The 17,805-nt window shown below is 43.4% G+C and overlaps 2 long non-coding RNA genes across 2 annotated transcripts; both read right to left on the reverse strand.

The window, feature by feature from the left end:
- Positions 1-685: 685 nt before the first annotated feature.
- Positions 686-17,664, reverse strand: LOC117753595. Its single transcript, XR_004612268.1, has 2 exons — positions 17,046-17,664; positions 686-793 (listed from the first exon to the last, which is right to left on the reverse strand). It is a non-coding gene; the product is annotated as an uncharacterized LOC117753595 (long non-coding RNA).
- LOC117753601 lies at positions 987-16,949 on the reverse strand. Its single transcript, XR_004612274.1, has 3 exons — positions 16,041-16,949; positions 13,783-13,792; positions 987-1,001 (listed from the first exon to the last, which is right to left on the reverse strand). It is a non-coding gene; the product is annotated as an uncharacterized LOC117753601 (long non-coding RNA).
- Positions 17,665-17,805: the final 141 nt, after the last annotated feature.

Here is a 17,805-nt window from a genome sequence, read left to right on the forward strand (position 1 = left end):
AGAAGTTCAATGGATTTAATAAGATTAAGAGAGAAAGAAAATGTCCTGATGTTTGATAGTTTCACATCTTCTGCAGTTTGTGTTTATGACTGATGAAGAATAAAAATCCAGGAGATTAAGATTTCAGCAGCTCTGAATTTTCTTAATTTTCTTTACAGGTCAGACAATGAAGAAAATAATGAGAACACGACAGAAATGCTGCCTGTGACAGAAAAAGACAAACAATTACCTCAGGATGAAGAAGAGGAGCTGAACAAGTAGAAGATGAAGACGTCAACTTGGAAAGACGAGGAGATTCCAGAGCTTTTGGTGATGAGGCCGACGTCGGTTTCCATGTGAACGAGTCCGACCCGGACAATATCCTGCTGCCTTCTTCTTCTGTGAAAGACCAAACAGCTTCAGTCACTGAACCATCAAACCCATTTGAATCCAGCTGCTGGTTTGAGGTGGAGACATAGTTTTGCTTTAAGTCTGTTTTAACTCTCGACAACATCCGGCAGAGACCTGAAAACCAACAGCACCTTAATGAAACAGCCTGAGACCAAACTAATCTGACACGTTCAGCAGACTCACACAACCTGAACCAGGTTAAAGCTGAATTTTAATAATTTAAAGCTCTGGAAAGAATGTACAGATTTGTATTTTATATCTGGTACTGTTTTGTATTTATTAAAATGTATTTATCTAAATCTGTGTGGTATCTTTCTGTATTTGACACATTTAGGATTTTACTCATCAGGGGATGAAAAGCTTAAATACAGAACAGAGGAGGACTGCTCATGACTTTGGTGAACTTCTATCTTGTACTCTAGCGCCACCTGCAGTTCCAAGCTTCCATTTATCCACTGAAATCTAAATGAATCTACAAATGTCTTCTCCTCTGGCTCCACCGTGTGGTCACTGGTTGTTCCAACACTTCCTCAGCCAGAGAGAGAAACCGAAACACACACACAGTGTGAGTCGGTGTGTTGTGACTAAATGCAGCCGCTGCTCCAGGAAAGCTGAAGTGTGTTTGTCAGGTTCAAATCAGCTGGAAAGCGGAAACAGTTCCTGATGTGTTGAACTCGAGGTGAAGCTCCTCTTTATTTACACCGTGTTCACTCACTTCTCTCATCCACTGTTCGTTTGTCTTCGTGACTTCAGCTTCGGTTATTAGGAGTTCACCAGGTTTCAGGCCTGTTCTTCAGGAACAGACACGGAGGAGCGGAGACCCGGTGGGTCGGTGAGTAAACTCTTGTTTTCTTAACGACAGGTTTTATCTCCACATGTGTTCACTGTGTGTTTCTATGTGTTGTGAGCGGAGAAGAGGAAACTGTTAGAATGATAACAGACCTGGTCCTGGAGAACCACGCCCCAAATAAACTGCAGAAGAAGAAGCTTGTTTCTGAGAAATCTGCAGGAAGTTTGAGGGGGGGGGGGGGCACACACTGTACAGAGTCACTTTCAGTTTCCATCACACGATGTTCACTGTGAGTCTACAGCCTGAACTTTCTTCTGTAACCAGCTGTTAACTCGTCTCTTCTTCCATTGATCCACTTTCAGTTCTCACAGAATGACAGAAAGATGTCTGGGTTCAAGTCTCTGGTTGTGTTGATCCTCAACATGTGGACTCTCACCACAGCAGGTACGTGAAGTCTGATCTTACTCAGAAATCACAGGTTCTGTTTGAACGTAGTACTTTGTACAGGCATGTTGGTTTCCATCAGACGAAGCAGGAAACAGGAGAAATGATTGTGAAGGTTTATAACAACATAGAGAAACACGTGTTCTCACTGAGCTGGAGGTGAAACAGTTCACACCAGATGTTGGGTTCTTTTATTCTTCATCGAAACTTGAGCATCAACAGAACAGAACTGAGTTGTGGTTTTTAAAGGTGGTGTGTGTGTGTGTGTGTGTGTGTGTGTGTGTGTGTGTGTGTGTTTGAATAAATGTCAGCTCTGTGATTTGATAATGATGTCATCACACATGGAGGGGGAAATGAAAAGCCAGCCGATCCGCGGACATGTTAACGAACCAGTTTTGTTCAGACGTGGTTCAGGTCTCTGAGTTTCTCTGAGTTTCTCCTCGTGGTTCGCAGCAGAATATACAGAGAAAATTAACTTTCAACACAGTTTCAACGTTTATCTTTTAAATTAATGTCATAAACATAAATGATTGCATTGCTGCCTTTGCACATATCAAAATAAAAGCCCACCAGTGTTTCTGTGTAGACCATAGACTGTATATAAAGAGGTTACACGCAGGATCTTTAGCACGTCTCTCCGTCCTGGGACAGATCCTCACATGTGGCTCTCTCAGGTTTCTACGTTAGTTTTATGTATTTTTACTCTTGAGGGTTAAGAACAGAGGATGTCTCACCTTGTTAAGTTCTATGAGACACATTTAGATTTGTGAATATGGGCTCTACAAATCAAATGTTATTGACTTTTTGGGAGCTGTCTGTCTTTATTTACTGTCTGTGATCCGACCTCTCTTCTATAACTAAACTGTACAAACCGAAAACATTATATAAACATTCAATGAGAATTTTAACAGCACATTATTCTACAGTGTTTGTCACCAGTTATAATTTAGATAAAAGTGCAGGAATCTACACGGAAACACTGAAATCTGCTTACAATCATATTTTAATTGTTTGTTGCTGCTTATAAATGGCGACTTTCAAGTGTGTTAGCATTATAATAATAATATATGCAGAACAAAAATAAAATCAAAGACGTCTACTGAGTTTAAATGTTCATATTTATGTTCATATATATTCAAACCACACAAATCAAATTAAAATACTAGTTTAATTATTCTGTTACTCTGTTGAAAATATAATTGTAATTAAACTAATACATAAAGTGTAAAGACTATGTGCAGTGTGAGAATATGTATTTAGCACAGTGAATATTGTTAAGAGGGTTCGGGTATTCAAACCTCTGGGTTTGAATACCTGCTCCTTTAATAGTCGCCTCTTTTTAGATTCGCAGTCAGATCATTTCCGTCGCTGCAGTTTCCTCTCAATGGATTTTATTTTCTCAAAGAGTCAACCTCTGACCTACGAGTCTGAAGTGAAGTTAAATAACGTTAAATTGAATCGACCTCTGGCTCTTGACAGCTGGTGATCATACATTTCATCGCCCTCGCCAAAGAGCTGCCTGAGGAAATTGCCTTGTTCTCCTGTGTGGACGCGCCGGCACTGGTTGTAGTGTCTGTGTGTGGAAACCAGTAGAAACACGTGTCGTAGAGTGGCCAGTGTGAGTCCATCAGCAACAACACGTTATTCCACCGAGTCACTGGCTGTTTCTCACTTGTCTGATGTTCATGGAGCCGAGGGTTTGATTCTCCTTTACTGAGACTTCACAGTAAAATAAGAACTGAACAATGTGGACTTGAACCAGGAGACATGTTGTTTATGTTCCACATCAAGTCAAAGCTCAATCAAAACAACCACCACTTCCGCTGGTGACCCTTCACAATAAAGGTCCCATACAGACACGCTGCTTATGATGACAGGAAACACAAGTTCAGTGACCAAACTTTCACAAAAAAATAAATCTTTCTTTACGTCTAAATTTCCAGATCCTAAATTCTTCTCATCACAAAGAATGTTCAGATTTTGCTGAATCTCAAGGTCAATTTTCTAAATGAACATTTCTGTGATCAACACACAACTTTCCCAGCTTGGTGTGAATCTGAGCCTCTTTTAGTCCATATTGTTGGTTTGACAGTAAATGTACGTTACATATTCGAATGCCTCGTGTGGCAGGAGGTTGTTTTTGTGAAAGCAGCTCAGATAAAACTACTGTATGTTAACTGTCAACAGCCAAACAGACAGACAGTTCCATCAGGATATTTACATTCACAATCCGTCTGAGAGCAAATGCTCTAATTGCACTTTTAAAGAAGCTTCTATTCACCACAGTTGATCCTGAACTGGTTGTTTTTTTACCCGGTGTCTCACAGATGATGAGGTCTCCTGCGTTTTAGCGGAGAGCTGCATCTTACCCTGCAGATTTCAGCCTGGTACAGTCCCAGCCATCCACTGGATGAAGGTGGAAGCAGGAGAGACTCGTGTCCACTCCTACTACAGAGCCAGAGACCAGTTTGATCTCCAGAGCGAGCGCTTCAGAGGCCGGACATCGCTGTTCAAAGAGCAGATCTCCAGAGGAAACGCCTCGATCAGGCTGACGGGGCTGCAGCTTCAGGACCAGGGCAGATACAAGTGCTACACCAGCACCATCACTGGAGGCAACAAGGAGTCATTCATCAACCTGAGAGCAGATGGTAAAGAAAGATCACAAATACTAGAAATGATATTTGTCTCTTCTTGCTGTTACTTGTTTAACATGTGTACTGTTGGGTTGAGTTGAAGCTGATACTTAAGCATTAGACGTCTCGCTGCTTGCCGGCACCATTACCTCTTTGAAACATGGTGAGTCACTAAAGTGCAATGAAGCCTGGGACAGGTTGGACGGGGACGGATCCACTCGTTGGAGCTCGGTCTTCAAATGCAGCCCCTGAATTGAGACACAGCTGATGTCAGCAGCACCACATATTGGCTCATATGTGACATGTTAAATAATAAGCACAATATGTCAAATTAATGAAGAGCTCCACAGTGCACGAGGCAAAGATGATCAATGAGTTCTAAAAGAGAAATGTTGTCTTGCAGCTCCGGTGCGTCACGTGGACATTGAGCAGGTGGAGAACAGCTTCACCTGCCGCTCAGAGGGGATCTACCCCGAGCCGCAGCTCACCTGGTCCACCAGGCCTCCGTCCAACGTGACCCTTCAGAACCAAACCTCAGTGAAGGAGACGGAGCAGCAGCTCTATGAGATCAGCAGCACACTGACACTGTCAGACAGAGACACTGTTCTGATCTGCAGCCTCAGCACTCGCAGTGGCAGGAGGAGCGCGGTGTGGTATCAACCCAGTACGTTTCATCTGCTCTATGGAACTGAACCTTTGCTTGTTTCACCGTACTGCTGCATATTTATATCTGCTCCTACAGATAACTGACATTTTATATCAATGCTGATTCTCAATCTTTACTTCGTTTGTTTCTTTGTCTGCTGAACAGATTTCCACTAAACTAGTTGTGAGGATGGAACGTGGGCCACAGGTCCCTCAGTAGAGCTCAGACCTCCACAAGGCCCAACAGTCTCCTTATGAAACCACTTTGAAATTCACCAGGCCCAAGATCTGCACCAAAGTTCACACACTCATAAATATCAGTCCTCTAAATTTGTCAGATTGTTTCTTCATCTTCATCAGTTATTCGCAGGGAAATCAATGAAAATGTTGAAAAACGTCCTCTCTCACAATGGTAACGTGAAAAAACAACAAATCCTGGATCCACACAAACATGTGATGAGTTCTTCTCTGAGCCTGACCCATAACACACCTTCCTGCCAAGTTTCATGGAAATCTGTCCAGTAGTTGTTGTGTAATGTTGCTTAAAGCCCAACAAACAAATGGAACATTGAACAGATCCATTAGTTTTCTTTCTTTAACATTGGACCTTTCTGGACATTTTCCCTGAGAGGACAGATGTGTGTGAAATGTGGTGCAGCTTGAATTGACTGTTGGTCCTTGGAGGAGATATCAGCTCCACTGAGTGACCTTCTAGTTCAGTTCATCACTCCAAGGCCACACCCTCCTCCACATGAATCATTCTGATGATAGGAAATGTTCAGAAAGTCTCATCAGAGCCTGAAACCACATTCTGACAACGATGATATTATTTGATCCCTTTTCTTCTCAGCTCCCGTCCATGTGTCACCGAGTGGAACAACAATCCACTGCACTGCTCCAAACACCAAACCCCCGACACACCTGGTGTGGAAGTTCAACCACAATCAGATCATTGTGGACCAGACCGGGGTCGACGGCCCCCCCAGGGTCTCAGAGCAGTGGAGGCAGCAGGTGGAGGATGTGTCAGCGTCAGGCAGCCTCACGCTGCACCACTTATCTTCAGATCACCAGGGAACGTTCACCTGTGAACTCAGTAGTGAAGAGGAGACGCATTTCATCAACAGCTACGTGACGATAGAGGAAGGTAAGATCCCATGAGACGAGAACTGATTGATGAAATCCTCAGAGCGACTGTCAGACCTTAGGCTAGTGCAGTGAGCCCTGGGTTCCTCCTGGTGGAGCAGATCCCCCAGGGCTCCGTCCTCCAGCTCATCAGGAGCATCATGTCCACATGTTGTCAGGAGAACATACAGGAACGATGAGGCCACACACACACACACTACACTTTACACTGAAGACACATCACTGCACTTTGTTGATGCTACAGTTCTACTCTCTGAATTACAGGTTTTTCAGGTTCAGTTGCACTAATTGTGGTCGGAGTACTCGTTGTGTGTGTAGTATTAGGAGCTGGAGCAGGATTCTACTACTTTAGAAGACTAAGGGTAAATATTAATATTTACAATAATTCTGCTATTTATTTATTATGTGTTGTTTCTTCTAATGATTATTTCTTTTGAACTCAGAGAAAAAAGAACAAACACGAAATGGATCATCCACAATCAGAGGCTACAGAGAGGAAACCTTTAAAGTAAGTTTACTGTATATTCTGTACTGAGAGTTACAATATTCTGCTCTAAAGAATAACCCTGTTGTCATGGAGATGCTGTAAACTACTTTATTCTTGTCACGTTGCTCTAACAGCTTCATCTCAGCTGCATCAGCAGACACATCCTAAAGCAGCAGTTTCTGAGAGTTCGTTCAAAAACCATATCGATATTAGAGTGAAAGAAAATCTGATTCATGAAGATACATGAATATGAGTATGACCCTCCTAGTGTGTGTGTGTGTGTGTGTGTGTGTGTTCCCACCCTGCGTTTGTACGCCACCACCAACCAGTGCAGTGTCCGTCCCTCCAGGTTCCTGACATGTTGCATTCACAATAATATGAGGTCACTGTAACCTTTGACCTTTGACCACCTGAATCTAATGAGTTCCTCTGTCAGTCTGAATGAACGCTTGAACCAAATCTGAAAGGATTCTCTTGAGGAGTTTTTAACATGTTCATGAGGCAAAGAGGGGATTTACCAGGGTGAGGGTCACATGATCACGTTTTGTATGAATGTTGTGTTTTCTGATTTTATTCTAACAGATATTTTCTTTAATTACAGACCCAGTGGTTGTGAACTCTTAGAGACTCAGTGTGAAGTCTTGGCCTCAGCTCTGAAGTCAGACCCCTCAGATCTGACAGAACTGAATCTGAGCTTCAACGAGCTGCAGGATTCAGCAGTGAAGCTGCTGTGTTCTGGACTGGAGAGTCCAAACTGTCGACTGGAGACTCTGAGGTCCTTAAATCCTTCTTCACTTTTCAGACTTTCTTTCTTATTGGGTCATTATTTATTTAAATTGTCTCAGTTCTGCTCTGCTCACTGTCCCTCAGTCATCTGTCCCTCACCCAGCCTGTCAGTCACGTCCACCTCATCAGCTCCATTCACCTGCACTCACCTGCTCCTGATCACTAAGAAAGTGTCAGTAAATAACATGTGGACTGAGGCCGAGCACTCGTCCTCCTCAGGTTTTCAAAATAAGACACATTCTGATTGAAACACGTTGGACAGTTGATAAGTATAGAAACAAACAGGAAGTGACTGTCAGGAGCCATCCCTACTTTAAACAGTGTTTAATTACACAAACCTGCTCAGTGACCAACACACAGAGAAGAAGGAGATGAATGAAACAATGGTCCAACATGTCTGATCTTATATTTATCTTCAGGTCACAGACTGGACTGAGGTCAGCAGCATGTTGAGAGTCTGTGTTGACATGATGACGATCCACAACAACAGGAGGACACATTCTAATATTCATATTTCTTTATTCAGGTTGAAGAACTGCAGTCTGTCAGAGATCAGCTGTTCTTCTCTGGCTTCAGCTCTGAGGTCAAACCCCTCTCATCTGAGAGGACTGGATCTGAGAGACAACAACCTGCAGGACTCAGGAGTGAAGGAGCTGTGTGGTTTTCTACAGAGTCCAACCTGTCGACTGGAGACTCTGAGGTCAGACATCATGTTTTAATGTTAAAGGTTCAGTCTAAATATAATGTATATATTTAAATATAAAGTATTTAATTCTAAAGTCTGTAAATATAAAGTATTTAAATATAAATGTCTCATTCTAAAGTAAAGAAAACAACAACTGGTACAATTCAGATGAAACTAGTGAAAACATCTCTAGGATTCTTTTCTCTTCAGTTTCTAACAATGGATCCTTTCACCTGAATCTTCCACACTGGAGCTTGAAGGTCAAAGTGCAGAACATGTGTTCCTAACAGTGAACACTGATACTGAGCTGAGAGATGTTTGTAGAATGAGCTGAGGACCGAGTCAGGCTCAATGTGACTGAAGTTTTACTGACAGAGAAACAATCCAATGCTGGACAATGTGTACATGTAATTGTGGCAATCGTCCTTGCCACGGGGCTCTCCCACACACAGCCAGAGACGGAAGTGTTGCTCTTAAACATCTTTATTCACAAATAAACATAAATTCAAAGTGCCAACTTAAAGCGGACTGGCTTTGCAGCCCAGTCCTCCACTCAGTGTCCGGGAGTCTCTGGAGCCTCAGTCTCTCTGAGTTCCTTCCTGAGTACTGAGTCCTGAGGCAGCGCCGACGCTGCCTTTTAAGCATGAGGACCAATCAGCTAACAGCTCTCACCTGCGCTGATTGATCCTCTATAGCAGGTGAGGGTGCTCTCCCAGCCCCCTCACCTCCACAGTAATGTTTCTGTGGAAGCTAACCAGGACTTGTCCCGGTGGTCCTGTGGACTGACCACATGACAGCGTGCTGCGTTGGTGTTCTGGGACTGGGCTCAGTGTCCAGACTCCAAGTTGATTATATTTGATTCCTTTTATTTTTAGGACCAAGTTCTTCAGCCCTGTTTCTTCCACTTTGGGTTCATTTCCAACATGAAACCCTTCCTCTGGTTTCAGGACTTACACGGGGTCGTCCATGCCTTTATCTTTTCACCACTAGATCTCTGTCCCGCCCTGTACACACGTGTTCCTCAGGCTCCCTGCACCACTTTCAACTGGTCCAACTGCTGCTCAGATCATCGCCACTTCAAGAAAACATGATCATAGAACTGCTCGCCCTTTCACACATCAACTGTGGAACATGTTCTGACAAGTGGGTCGGACATTCTCTGGAGCTGAAGCAGCAGCAGGAGATTGTCCGGGTCCGACTCGTTCACAGCAACAGGAACATGTGGGAACATTCAGACGAGGGGCGGAGCCAAAACACATATCTCCATGATAACCATGGTTACGTTAAGTTATGTTAAGTTACAGGTTCACTGTGAAGGAGTTAGTGACGTCTCCAGGTGTCGTACATGTGAACGTAGTCCACTTGTTCACGTGTACGACTCCTGAACATGTCCAGCAAGATATTTAGAGACATCTAGTGGTGAAGTTACATATTACAAACAACTGAACCCCGAGGACACGAGGACTTTCAAGCTGTTTTCAGTCATGAACTCTGTAAAATAGTGTCTGGACATTTTCTGGACTTTGACTTTCACATATGAAGAACGTGTGGAGCAGCAGGAGGCCGGACATGACGTATAAACTCTGCTGTGGAAAGATCAGTGTTGTTGTTTACAGCTCATCCACACCGGCGTCGGCCCTCATCACCAAAAGATCTGGAATCTCCTCGTGTTTCCAAGTTGACGTCTTCGTCTTCTACGTGTACGGCTCCTCTTCTTCATCCTGAGATATTTGTGTTCTTCCAGTTTCACGTCCGTCACGTGTTAGAAACCTCGTCAACACGTCCACTCGCTCTCTGTGAATCCTCTGGACATTCACCTGCTCTATTCTCACATGGACTCACTCAGAAACTTTATTAGGAGGCTGCAGGAAAAGTTCCAGAAAATGTCCAGAACAACTTGACTCAGACTTCAGGTCTGAAAACAGAGACAGTGATGTTTAGTCAAAGTCCTTTATTTTCACACATGAACTCAGTTTAATTTACAGTTAAGTTTTATTCTTTATTCAGGTTGAGGGGCTGCAGTCTGTCAGAGATCAGCTGTTCTTCTCTGGCTTCAGCTCTGAGGTCAAACCCCTCTCATCTGAGAGAACTGGATCTGAGTCTAAACAACCTGCAGGACTCAGGAGTGAAGGAGCTGTGTGGTTTTCTACAGAGTCCAACCTGTCGACTGGAGACTCTGAGGTCAGTTCACTGACTGACGTTTGTAGATCTCATATCTATAAAACACCATTTATACACAATTTATCTAATTTAATTCTAATTTAACATAATTCCTCTTCATACATAACTTGAATCCATTCATTAATTAATCTGTGACATTTTAAATATTCAGCTACTTGTTAAAACACTGAGTTTAGTTCTGGATTTCCTAAACTGATCTGCAGGACAGAGACCGGGTCCAAATAATCTATTTGTACTGAATCAGGACTCGTTTTTAGTCCAACATGTCTGATTTCATATTTATCTTCCATGTTATGAGTCTGTGCTGACATGAATATGTGTCTGTTATTTTCACACATGAACTCAGTTTAATTTACAATTAAGTTTTATTCTTTATTCAGGTTGTGGGACTGCAGACTGTCAGAGATCAGCTGTTCTTCTCTGGCTTCAGCTCTGAGGTCAAACCCCTCTCATCTGAGAAAACTGGATCTGAGTGACAACGACCTGCAGGACTCAGGAGTGAAGGAGCTGCTTGATCTACAGCAGAGTCCAACCTGTCAACTGGAGACTCTGAGGTCAGTAGATGGTTGGAGTCAGTCCACGCTGCTTTCATCAGTATGTTACTAAACACAGTCAGTATCACAGATCCAGGGTCTGTGCTACCAAGCAGGATTTGTGGTTATCAGGTTAACTTCAGGTTTAGTTTTTTCAGTCCTACGAAGCTCGTCCACTTCTTAACGAGGTAAATCACCATGGTAACTTCTGATGAACGGCTAACCTGCTCCAGGTTAAGTTGGAGATCAACCCGTATCAAAGCTCCGCCCACTGACCACAGTGACTCTACACCAGGGGTAATCAACTCAAATTTAAAGAGGTCCAGTTATAGAAAATTTCTTGAAGCAAAGGTCCGGAAGATCATAATGTCTAACTATTTAGTGTGATACATATTTAAGTAGCCTAGTAGTTGTATCAACATCTGCATGTACTAAATACCTGACTGTCAAATCAAATGAATTCAGTACGATTCAAAAACCTTTTGACAATATTTATTGTCACGTAACAAAGAACTGAACATATATGTATGATTGCAGATATGTATAATGTTCTCTCATTAACTACATAAAAGTAGGGCTGCATTTCAAAATAAGAGAAAATAAATAAAATGTGAAAATTGTGCATGTTCAAATAAAGGGCTTAACTTCAGAAAAATTAAATAAAGGGAGCAAAAGCTTGAATTTCCCTTTTTCTGTTTCACATCTTGACCCAAAAGTCTCAACCAATTTTACAGATAATAAATCTCAACACATCTTAACAATTGAACAGTTTTAGAATCACTTTCTTCCTCTGTTTCTCTCCCTTTCTCCGTCTCACTCCTGTTTTTCTCCCTTTCTCCGTCTCACTCCTGTTTCTCCCTTTCTCCGTCTCACTCCTGTTTCTCCCTTTCTCCGTCTCACTCCTCTTTTTCTCCCTTTCTCCGTCTCACTCCTGTTTCTCCCTTTCTCCGTCTCACTCCTCTTTTTCTCCCTTTCTCCGTCTCACTCCTGTTTCTCCCTTTCTCCGTCTCACTCCTGTTTCTCCCTTTCTCCGTCTCACTCCTCTTTTTCTCCCTTTCTCCGTCTCACTCCTGTTTCTCTCCCTTTCTCCGTCTCACTCCTGTTTTTCTCCCTTTCTCCGTCTCACTCCTGTTTCTCTCCCTTTCTCCGTCTCACTCCTGTTTTTCTCCCTTTCTCCGTCTCACTCCTGTTTTTCTCCCTTTCTCCGTCTCACTCCTGTTTCTCTCCCTTTCTCCGTCTCACTCCTGTTTCTCTCCCTTTCTCCGTCTCACTCCTGTTTCTCTCCCTTTCTCCGTCTCACTCCTGTTTTTCTCCCTTTCTCCGTCTCACTCCTGTTTCTCCCTTTCTCCGTCTCACTCCTGTTTCTCCCTTTCTCCGTCTCACTCCTGTTTTTCTCCCTTTCTCCGTCTCACTCCTGTTTTTCTCCCTTTCTCCGTCTCACTCCTCTGTTTCTCTCCCTTTCTCTGTCTCACTCCTCTGTATCTCTCCCTTTGTTTTCTCTACCTGTATCTCTATCTGTCTTTTTCTTTCTCCCGTCTTCTCATGTGTAACTTGCCTCTAACTCTCTCATCTGTTTGCACTGTAGAGTCGCAATGTTTACCTCCTGGAATGCACAGACCTGATTGGCTGAGTGGTATCACGTGGGATGGCTTAACTCGCATGCAATTGGTCTGTGCGTTTCCTCATCCGCTAAACCACTACCGTAAAGACTACAAAAGCTGCGCCGGTTACAAATAGAAGCGCCCCGTCAGGTTTTAAATCATAACCTTCTGTTTTGGCTGTAGGTCCGGGTCCGTACGGGACGGCTTCTGGGTCCGGACTCGGACCGCGGACCTCAGAGACAGTGTGTGTCCTCAGAGTCAGTGAGACAGTGTGTGTCCTCAGAGTCAGTGAGACATTGTGTCCTCAGAGACAGTGAGACAGTGTGTGTCCTCAGAGACAGTGAGACAGTGTGTGTCCTCAGAGTCAGTGAGTCAGTGTGTGTCCTCTGAGACAGTGTGTGTCCTCAGAGACAGTGAGACAGTGTGTGTCCTCAGAGACAGTGTGTGTCCTCAGTCAGTGAGACAGTGTGTGTCCTCAGACAGTGAGACAGTGTGTGTCCTCAGAGACAGTGAGACAGTGTGTGTCCTCAGAGACAGTGTGTGTCCTCAGTCAGTGAGACAGTGTGTGTCCTCAGAGACAGTGTGTGTCCTCAGAGACAGTGAGACAGTGTGTGTCCTCAGAGACCGTGAGACAGTGTGTGTCCTCAGAGACAGTGAGACAGTGTGTGTCCTCAGAGACAGTGAGACAGTGTGTGTCCTCAGTCAGTGAGACAGTGTGTGTCCTCAGAGACAGTGAGACAGTGTGTGTCCTCAGAGACAGTGAGACAGTGTGTGTCTTCCACTCGTCTTGTTAGTAAACAACAGATTCAGATCTCGTGGCCTCGAGTTATTTATCTCGTTCACACGTTATTATGTCGTGGTCACGTAATATATTTTTACCAAATGCCACCAGGGGGCGCTGTAACTTACACATTGACACGATCCCAGATGTTTCACCAGCTCTTCTTCCTGCATTTAGCAGCTGTGACTGAGTTTCTTTTATTCTGGATCATGTGTTTGTTCTCCTCTGATTTTTATTATAGAACAGTTTGATCCTGGTTGTGAAATATGAGGCTCTGCTGTCAGTCAAACTGTCCATGTCTGTGATTGGTCACACACAGTAGACCCCGCCCCTTTTATGTGCACGCTCAGATCTCGATGAGGAAAACCTGAGTTAACTTAACGAGTTGATAATCAGCGTCATGTGACCACTTAGCCTGACTGTGTCTGTCAGGTTCAGTTGAGCTGGATCTCAGAAAGATCTCCTGGACATGTTGAAGTGTCTTCGTAGTTCAGGCCTCAGTGTTTCCTCAGTGAAGCTGTGAGAGGACAATGAGGACAGACGTCAGGATTGGACAGAAACACAGAGAGACAACAGTCGGCCAATCAGACGAGCCACAAGCTGCTTGGGATCATTTGATTGAGTTGACGTGAAGACGACAGTTGTTGTTGTTTTCATGTGAACAGGAAATGAAGCTGGACCACAGCTGACAGCCTCACACGAGGAACAGAGACGGTGTCGTCTTCATCTGATCTGAGACAGTTTGTTCTCTCACTTCATCAGTGAAGAACTGATCAGGTGGATCTTTGTCACAGCTCTGAGATCAGTGGGACTGAAGCCTCTCCTCATCACCATGGTAACCAGGAGCTCTTTATACAGAGCAGAACCTCTGCTGAGGTCCATCTGTCTCATCTGGTCCCAGTTTGTCAGAAGCAGATGTTCATCAACACACAGTGAAACATGTCTTCACCTGTAACAGCAGTAAATCCACCTCTCAGGTGTCCACTCTGCACTTTGACACGCAGAGGAAACACACTTAGCTCTTAGCGTGTTCATTCCAACACGTGAACATGAAGCAGAGAGGAAGCTGCTCCACCTCTGAACAGGACTGAAGTCCCTGCTGCTCTTTCTACTGGATGTGCTGCATCACTGACTCACAGCTGATGAAGTGAGTCTCTGGAACACTGATGTCTTCTTCTCTCAACAGATGGGAGTGGTGATATTTGTGGATCTGAGTGTGAAGAGGACAGTGTGTGTGGACGGAGGCTGAGCTGTGTCCTGAGGATCCAGAGGCTGAAGCAGCAGCAGCTTGTGTGTAGAGCGGCTCTGACTGGGCCTTGTTGCTGGGAGGCAGAGTGGAGACAGAGCTCCAGAGGAATCAGAGGAGGTTGTTGTAATATGTAACTTCACCACTAGATGGCCCTCGCTACCGATTGTGTTTATTCACATGAACAATGTGTTTATTGAAATGACACAACACAAGCAGAATATATAACCCCTCTATAAAGAGTCACATATATGTGTTTAAGTTTCCTTTATTCTGTCCCACCTTTGTCCCTCAGTCTGTCTCCATGTGTGTAGAACCACATTCTGTTTGTTTATGAGCTGAAAGTTCCTGGATTCACGTCACAAATTGATTTAGTTCAACACAAAGTTAAACACAATCAAATCACTTTGAGTTTAAAATCAGAGTTTTGTCTTTGACACAAAAGATCAAAACTCTGGACTTAAAAATGGGACGTTTTCATTTCTGCATCAGGTGCAGAGCGATGGTGGCTTTTCTACTTTTGACCCACAGGTGGCGCTGTAGTATAACAGCAGCACATCCCAGTCAAAGCCTTTATATTCAGTCTATGAGTCAAACACATGGATCATTTCCTCTGTGACAAACCAGATGTAACGAGAAGAAAAACATCTCAGAGAGAAAAGTCCTGTTTCTACTTGTCTCTGCTTTAATGCTCAATAAACATCCTTCCACCGACTTCACTGGAATCATGACTCTGCTTTTCTTTCCTCTTGCAAACAAACAGGTGGAAACATCTCGTCCTTGGTGCAGGTAAAAGAACAAAATCACCAGTTTGACATAATGGAAACAACCAGAAGAAAAGTGAATGAGACATTTACAGTATGAAGAAGAGTCGATGAAGAGCAGAGCATCTTTAAGTCTCTGAGGAAACTGTTTCATAAACATTTTACCATATTTAATAGAAAACTGACCCGAGGACGTTTTATACAAACGTAGATGAAGATTCTTGTTGTATGTTCTCGACACCACCTCAGAACAACCACAAGGGGGAGACTGGAGCAGGCCTCTGGGAACAGCAGCATGCTGGGAAATAATTGATGATGGGAGGTCCACAGCAGAGACAAGGGACAGAAAGTGTCTGAGAGATGATGTCCTGAAGACAGTGGACATTTTGGGCCTGTTGTGTTGAACAGTTTGTGTTATTTTGTGGAGACACTTGTCTCAACATGATGATTTCACTTCGTCTTCAAGCCCGTCTCAGTTCTTTGTGACTTCAGGATAAGAAATGTTTGACAGAGTCAGTTCCTGACAGGCTCAAGTTCTCACTGTATGGAGAGGTCATCATGTGACTTTGTTATGATCCTCAACACACGTGTGTCAGTGTAACATGTGACTGTGACGCCATGTTCATGAACACGCTGCTCTAACATCTGTCCAGCAGATGTTGAAGCTCTGAGGTCCACTTCCTCTGCACCAGAGTGAGACCATCATCTCTTCATGGAGCTGTGCACGAGGCTGTTGTCACGGTGACCAAACACAAAGTGTGAACAACACGTCGTCCAAAGGATCCGATTTATGGGATATACTTTGTACTGATGGAGAAAAGATTGTGCTCGTAATGAAATTCTACATCTGATCAATACATTTATTATTTATTATTTATCAGAATCTGATCTAATCTGCCGCTCTTTCACAAGACGTTCATTCACTTACGACCATTTCTGAAATGAGAATATTTATTTGTGTTATTTGTTCTTAAAGAGTTTCGAGGCTTCAGCAGCAGAGGAGTGAGAAGAGAAAAGAGTTTTTATCTGATGATTGACAAAGAGAAAACTACAGGATATCACAAGACTTAGTGTGGAAATGAGGACGGGAAAGTGTCTCCGTCTGATTTCTGTCTTTAAGAGACGAGTTGGAGAGTGGGGGGGCAAGGAGGAATTAGAGATAATAACAGTTTAAAGATGTCTCACGTTGAATCATTGATTGATCCTGAGTTTTATTCATGTTCAGGTGAGTGTAGTTTAGTTGTTGACCTCTGATATAAAAGTTCAGGCGACGCAGCTTCGGTTGAAATACAGGAACTAACACACTGTGTCTTTTTGTTTCTCAGATCAAATACTTTTGTGTTTTTAACGATGAATCACAGTTTTCAGGTCGTTGTCTCCTCCAGACAGTGACAGTTTCTGGAGTGTGAACAGACTGTGTGAGGACGTCCGGCCTCCAGGTTTCCGTACGTCGCAGAGTATTTTGATACACGGCTCCCGTCTACGTTCTGGACAGAAATATTTGACTCTTGTACTTGTATGTGTCCAGTACATCCAAGTGTTTTCTGGCTCTGTTGTCTTGCTGTGTGGATTTGCATCCCAGTCTTGTACTGAGTAAAACCTGCGTCAGCCATGAGACGTCATTTTAGCCGGAGAGTCTTTTGCCTTTTGTATGTTTGATTGTTTCATAAATACTCGATGCAGTAGAATATAATTTACTGAGTATTCACATGTTAACTGTATTGGTTTTTGATGGCATTTTAGAAAAACTTTTATTTTCCTGCATTAAGCTTCTTTTTCTTCTAATGTCACCAGTGTTAAGTTTTTGATTTAGTGTGTGTGTGATGACGGATTATACTAAGTTTAAGCACTTATAGACACATTTAGGATTTTACTCATCAGGGGATGAAAAGCTTAAATACAGAACAGAGGAGGACTGCTCATGACTTTGGTGAACTTCTATCTTGTCCTCTAGCGCCACCTGCAGTTCCAAGCTTCCATTTATCCACTGAAATCTAAATGAATCTTCAAATGTCTTCTCCTCTGGCTCCACCGTGTGGTCACTGGTTGTTCCAACACTTCCTGAGATCTTGTGTTGCTCCTCTATGATCATGAACTTCACCCTCAGTGGAAACACTTGTTTCCTTCAGGAGACAGAATCACTCTTTTCTTTTATCCTCTCTTCCTGGATCATGTCCTCCTTTACTTCCAGCCCTCGTCCTCTTACAGTGATCATTGGTTCATCTCAACAAACACAGAGAACACGTGACTCTCACTGATCAGTGCAATCAGCTGGTTTTACTCACGGTTCGTCACGTGTCACCGATGTTTCTTCTTTTCTCTGACACTTTTCTTTTCGTCACATTTTCTTTGGACAAAATAAAGTCACATGGATGTTCACAGTGTTTGTGTCTCCTCCTCTGTCGCTCCATCCCTCCATCATCTCTCCCAGCTGTCATCCCTTCCTCATCAGACACATGCTGATGACATCATCACGTTTCCTTCCTCATTGTTATTTACTCTTTATTTCAATTTAATTAGTGAAATTAAATCATCACCAGAAATGATATCATGATCAGAGAGAAGAAGAAACACTGAATATACAGGATGTTGCAAACAAATTATATTACACACACACACACACACACACACACACACACACACACAGAATGCTCTTCACGTGCTGTAGGATTGTCTGACCTTCCTTGAAAGGAATA

This window comes from Hippoglossus hippoglossus, chromosome 20 (genome assembly GCF_009819705.1).
Source record: "Hippoglossus hippoglossus isolate fHipHip1 chromosome 20, fHipHip1.pri, whole genome shotgun sequence".
NCBI classification, from domain to species: Eukaryota; Metazoa; Chordata; class Actinopteri; order Pleuronectiformes; family Pleuronectidae; genus Hippoglossus; species Hippoglossus hippoglossus.